Source organism: Eublepharis macularius, chromosome 7 (genome assembly GCF_028583425.1).
Source record: "Eublepharis macularius isolate TG4126 chromosome 7, MPM_Emac_v1.0, whole genome shotgun sequence".
NCBI classification, from domain to species: Eukaryota; Metazoa; Chordata; class Lepidosauria; order Squamata; family Eublepharidae; genus Eublepharis; species Eublepharis macularius.
The window spans coordinates 54,822,972-54,828,966 of record NC_072796.1 but is presented as its reverse complement, the minus strand read 5'-3'; positions in this window follow the sequence as shown (position 1 = coordinate 54,828,966).

Here is a 5,995-nt window from a genome sequence, read left to right as displayed (position 1 = left end):
CGACTCTCCTTTCCCCTGCAGGGCAGCTGAGATTGACTTGCCTAAAGCGGGACTCTGCTTTTTCGCTGCCATTTTAGGGGGGGGGGGACCGCCGACCAAATTCTGAAACTCAGCAAGGAGGAAGAACGAGCCTTCTTAACTTCAGATCCCACCACTCCTTCGCGTGCGCTTGTAATAACAGAAGGGATTCGCTTACTTACAGGCTTCCGCCTAGTTCTGCTCTTTGCCATTTTCCATGGCCCGGCAGCACTCGAGGTGCCGCGCACGTCCGCCGGCCTCCATAGGAACAAACGGGCAATTTACCCCCTGCATCGATTTCAGGGGGCTCTTCCTGCCGCGTTCCGGACCCTGCCTCCCTCACTGGGAGTTCTGGGGGCTAATCTTCACAGATCAGCCGCCCGGTCAGGCTGCTCGGGCGCTTCCTCCCGGACCTGCGGAGAGGAGCGTCCGACATGGCTGAGAAAATGAAACCGAATCGCATCCATGGATGTTCTTGATACCACTAGAATTCTGAAATGACTGTGATGCAGTATAACAGCTGGCATACCTCCATAGCATACGAGCCCCGTGGCGCAGAGTGGTTAGCTGCAGTACTGCAGCCCAAGCTCTGCTCATAAGTTCAATCCTGGTGGAAGCCGGGTTCATGTAGCCGGCTCAAGGTTGACTCAGCCTTCTATCCTTCCAAGGTCAGTAAAACGAGTACCCAGTTTCCTGGGGTAAAGTGTAGATGACTGGGGAAGGCAATGGCAAACCACCCTGTAACAAAAGTCTGCCAAGAAAACGTCATGATGTGACGTCCCCTCCATGGGTCCATAATGACTCAGTGCTTGCACAGGGGACTACCTTTACCTTTACCTAACTCCATAGCATAGTGTGGTGGGAGTCAGTGTTATAGAGGTTACAGTGTTGGACTGGGGGACCTGGAGACCCAGGTTCCAATCCCTCCTTTGCCATAAAGTTTGCTGGTTGGTTGGGGCCAGTCTCACATGCTCTGCCTAACTGACCTCAGTTGTTGTGAGGATAAAATGGAGAGGCACTAATAAGTATGCTGCCCTGAGTTCTTCCAAGAAAGGGAGGGATAAAAGAATACATAATAATAAATGTATTTACTTAGAACATTTCTACTCCACCTCTCTACTAGCCTGCTTGAAGAAGCTTATGAGTAAAACCTGATAAAACACCAAACTGTTTTAACTGAAAACAGTTAAAAATTAACAAGCTAGTAATACAGCATTGAGTAACAGCAACAAAAATCCAGCGAGAGCATAATCATAGCATAAATAAACGTTTTGAGTTTAAAATAGGCTAGTGCAGACTAAAACAATGTTTAAAATCAACCCCTAATTAAAATCCTGGATAAAAAGGAATGTTTTAGCCTGGCGCCTGAAAGAGTGTAGGTACCAAGCAAGCTTCATAGAAGACGGTGGTTTTGGTTGCCACCACCTCACCTCTGTAGATGGCCATAGAGAGTATGACTTATGACAAGTATCTTAAATGACAGGCTGGATGGTATGGGATTGGGAGGAGATCTTTGTAGGCAGGAGCCAGGCCTTGGTTCTCATGGCCCCTTCTTATATGCCCAGGGTAATGCCTATCGCCACTTTGGGGTCAGGAAGGAATTGTCCTCCACGCCAAATTGGCCAGGGATCCTCAATATTTTTTGCCTTCCTCTAGGTATACTGCAGGGGTCACCGGGGAGGTGACGGGGGAACATAGCTGTGAATTTCCAGCTCTGTGCAGGAGGCTGAACTAAATGACCCTTGGGATCCCTTCCAGCTCTATTTCTATGACCCCAGTCCCAAGACATTTAGGGCCTTACAGATAAGAACCAGTACTTTTTATTGTGCCTGGAAACAAAGGGGTAGTCAGTGCAAACTTTCCAGAAAATAGGTGATATAATCCATTTTTTCCATCACCGACAGCAGTCTAGTTGCCACATTTTGGATGAACTGAATTTTCCAGTTTTCAAAAGCAGTCCCATATAGTGCACTACAATACTCCAACATGAATGCAGTCAGGGCAGGGATCACTGAGGCTGGATTATGCTTCTTGAGGAAGGGCTGTAACTGGTATAACAACCAAAGATAGCAAAAGGCACTACAAGCCAAGGAGAAGAAACAGAGCCTGCAAAGATAGGCCAGGATCCAGCAACACCCCCAAGTTACATTCCTGCTTCTTCAGTAAGCAAGGGTAGAGATTTGTGCACAATCCTACGATTTACACTCTTCTGAAGTAATCAATAGGCTTAGGAAGGTGTAATTCTGCTTAGGATAGTACTATCAGTTGTCCTCAGAATCCAAAATGGCTTTTGGATTACATCCTTAATTTTCTAACCTCAAGAATGAATAATAAGAAACAAATTTAAAATGGGTTTCTTTGCCATTATTGTTAAGTGTTCTATGTTCCATTTCTTGAATCATTTTTGACTATTTCCCACATTCCAATCTCAATGATCTCTAGTGAGGTTTCCATAGCATGAGAATAGGGCATACATTTTGCCTGGGGGGCTGTTTCTGAAAGTGTAACTAGAAAATAATCTTCATGCTTTTTTCTTTAATACTGTCTCGATATGAGAGTCAGTTTCATTAAGAAAAACATTTCTGAATAAATGTCATTTCCCCAGGATAAAATTGTCTGGGACTTTAACCCTCACCCAAGGGATTCTTCCTGCAAAATAGTTTTAGGGGGGTAGCCATACTGGTCTGAAGAAGTACAGTAGGAATTGAGTCCAGTGGCACCTTACAGACCAAAAGATTTTCAGGGTGAAGAAGGGAGTTCTGACTCCCGAAAGCTTACACCCTGAAAATCTTGTTGGTCTCTAAGGTGCCACTAGATTAAATTCCTGCAAAATATCAGACAGAAAAGAGAGAACCCATTTTACTGGCAATTAAAATTAATCTTTGCATAGTGGGCATAGGAAGGTGGGACTGTTGGTGTGCTGTTGCTGGGATCTTTAGGTATGGTAGGAGTGAAGGATGTTTTTAAAAAATGACAAAAAGTGAATGGATGAGGCTAACTCCAGATCTCATCAGCACAACTACCTTACTTTGCTGTGTTTGGTTCATTTCAGTATTGCCTCTAGCTTGTCTGAAGTCAGGTATTGCAGCCATGCTAGGAGAAAAATGCCTCAAATACTGTTGAGCCAAGAAGTAAGTAGGGTGGAGGGCTTAGCAATAAGACCTATCCCCCAATGTCCATGTATTCATACAGAATTGAGAAGCCTGTGTGACACCAATGTGATTGGTGGGATCTCTGTACATAGAAGCTTCCAATGGAAACAGACCCTCTTCAGTTGGAAGCTCTGCTAACTCTTTTGCTTGTGTGATGTCCCAGGCAGCGGCTCACCTGCTGAGTTCCTCTCCCATTGCTGCCCTTCCCACTGCCTATAGAACTGAACTAGTGATGTATTGGTCTAGGAGCAGATCTGAATGTTTCTTTCTGTTACCAACTGTCAATACCTTTTTGCATCCAGATTCATTAAGTGTATTTTTTAAAATTGCCATCATTTGAGCTGGGTTTTGACTTGCGCACTTTTTTTCCAGACATCCCACTGTCCTAGAAAACAATCTGCTTTTTTGGGTTTGGGTTTTTCTTTTTTCCTGGTTTCTAGCCATACACAACAATATCTACACAGAACAAATAACAGATGAATTTCAAAGTGGAGAGATCTGAAGGAATAAGATACTTGCTTTAAAAAATCATCTATTTTGGAGGCTTTAAAGTCCCTATGTGGAATGTTGGACACTTTCCTTATAAAATAAGGATGTGGTCTATGTGTAATATTGTCTTTGTTGACATACTGCTTGTCCTTCTATTCTAGCCTTGAACATTACCTTCACAACAAATAAATACAAATCAACAAATACAAATATAAAGAGGTTTGCTTTTATAGCTACAAATTGAAAGAAGATCTTCAGTGAGGACTGAAAGTTAAGAAGTTGGCTTGCATTCTGTGCTGAATAAGAAAGTGAAAAAGTTGGTCCTCTTGCCATCTAGACTTCTATCATGGTAAGTCACCTTTTAGCAACATTCTTTGGATCTGGGCATAAATCATCCAGTTGCAAAACTTAAATATGGGCACTTTCAAAGAGGAGGAAGATCCCACATATACAACAAAAACCTTCAAGGTCAAGCTGTCTCTAAATAATATGTATTATTATGATCAAATGATAAGGAGGATTTTGCCACATGTGTTGAAATGGTCACCTGTTGAAGACTTAACTCCTGGTTATTCCTTAACTTCTTAGGCTTTTGTATTGCTTATGCATCAAAGCAACTGAGGACATGCTTTCTTCTATATTGACCTCTTCAGGCCTTTAGATCTTCTGGAGATGACCTGCTCCATATAAAGCCCATATTACATTAGTGATTATAAGAAGGATCTTCTCTGTAGTGGCACCAGAAAGTAATATGGGTGGCAACCAGAGACAGAGCTTTTTCGGTGGTGGTACTTCACCTCTTGAATGCCCTCCCTCTTGACTCACCAGATGCCTACAATACTGTATTCTCTTTTACATGCCAGGTGAAAACATTTTTTTACCAGGATTTTAACTAAGGAAGTTCATCTTTTAAAATTGGGTTTACAGTCTGCATCTAGATCATTTTATTAGGAAAATTTTAGGCTGCTAAATCTTTTTATGCTCTGGCTAGGTTTTTAAAGGTTTGTTAATTTAAATGATGTTGTTGTTTTTATCATATTTTGTTTTCCAAATCTTCTTGAGCTGATCTCTGGGGAGGTGAGGGAATGTGCATTATGTGTTTTTTTTAAAAGTCCCCTCCATAGTATGCAACTTTAAAGCATTAACATCATTCCTCACTAATGGTTTGGTATGAAACATAATATTGCAGGAAAATGTTTTAGAACTCACTGTGGAGATGGCAACAAACAGTTCTGGCAGAATTTTGTTCAGCTGGGTTATCAAGATGCCAGGTCTGAAACCTTGTTGCTACTTTCATCTACTATCTGGCAGATCACACACCTCATTCAGCTGGTTTACATTGCCCAAACATTATCAAGTACATATACTGGGGAGGGAGGGAATAGTACCAGAAAAACAGCCTTGGTGTAACCAATACATGCACAAGAGTAATATGAAATATAAAAGTCATTACAGGGTGAGCACTCTTGTAAAAGTGTGCCAGAATCAGGTTCATGTTGAGTCAAAAGGAACTAACAGCTGCTTTCCCTAGCTGGAACCTGAAGCCAAGTAGAAAAGCGCTACCCAAGTATGTATGAATCATAGCTTTGCTGCAGAGCTGCCTCAGTGGTGGCAATGCAAGTGAATGCTGGTGTCAACTGAAGCCACTGTAGTATTGATCACTTGGAAGTGAGCCAGGTGTTCTGCAAAATGCTCGCTGTCCACTCCACTTGAGACTACTTTAGTGTTATCAATATAAAGGATGCGGTTATGACGCATCCTATCTGATCCAACCCCGGTTGCACGCAGCGACTAACCACCCCAAGTTGCAGCGGCTTATCCTCATCCGCATCCCATCAGTTCAGCGGAGCCTACCGGCATCGGGCTGTAGATGCGCACCGGTGCCTGTGCAGGAGTCCACTCCTAGCAGACTTGTCCTAATTTGGCCCTGGAAACCAAATGAAATAGCTACGATAACGCCTGGGGCAAATGCTCGCTGTTCTTTACGAGGCTTTGATTGCCGATTGTGGCTTCCGCGCCAACAAGTCGGTTAGTTTTTACGGCGCCGCAGACCTCTTTTTTGGTTGAGAATCTGCTCCCTTGGGAAGGGGCCTCTGCTGCGGCGGAAGGCAGGCGGGATTTCCCAATGACTACTTCGACGGCTTTCGCAATGGAATCCTCGGCGGGTTGAAACCCGTTCGCCTTACCCACCTCGCCGCCTTCTTAGGCCGCCTGCGCTTGTCTCCACCTCTGGCCCATAAAGCGCCCCAGAGCCGCCTGCTTGGAAGGATGGGAGTGCACCTTCCTCCCGGAGGGGCGCTTGGTCGAAGGCCGGCCGCCTGGTTGAAGTCCACTTA